Source organism: Falco naumanni, chromosome 4 (assembly GCF_017639655.2).
Source record: "Falco naumanni isolate bFalNau1 chromosome 4, bFalNau1.pat, whole genome shotgun sequence".
Taxonomy (NCBI): domain Eukaryota; kingdom Metazoa; phylum Chordata; class Aves; order Falconiformes; family Falconidae; genus Falco; species Falco naumanni.
The window spans coordinates 16,277,414-16,277,995 of record NC_054057.1 but is presented as its reverse complement, the minus strand read 5'-3'; positions in this window follow the sequence as shown (position 1 = coordinate 16,277,995).

Below are 582 nucleotides of genomic sequence, written 5' to 3'. Positions count from 1 at the left end.
GCCCCGTCCACCCCGACCTGGGATGTCTCCAGGGATGGGGCATCTACCACCTCCCTGGGCAGCCTGTTCCAGTGCTTCACTGCTCTCGTTGTAAAAAATTTCTTCCTGGTATCTAGCCTGCATCTACCCTCCTTTAGTTTAAAACCACTACCTGTTGCTACCGGCCCTACCAAAAGCCTGTCCCCATCTTTCCTACCACCCCGCCGGTGCCGAGGGGCAGCGGCAGGGTCCCCTCGCCGCCCGCACGGCAGGCCGAGGCGCCTCGCTCGGCAAGGAGCGCCGGGCCCGGCGGCAGCGGGGCACCCAGCAGCGAGCGAGGGCTCCCGGCGCTCCTGTCGGGGTTAATGCTGCCCGGCTCGGGCAGGGGACAGCGCGACACCGAGGTGTAACAGCACAAATGACGCCCTGCAGCAGCGGCGGCGGCACCTCTGACCGACCCGCGCCTGCGGGACGGGGCGGAGGCAGCGCCTGGGGCCGCCCCCGGCCCGGCCCGGCCCGGCCCAGGCTGTCCCCGCCGCCCGGGAGGAAGAGGAGGCACCTCACCTGCCCGGCCCGCCCCGCCAGGTGCCAGGTGGAGCAGGA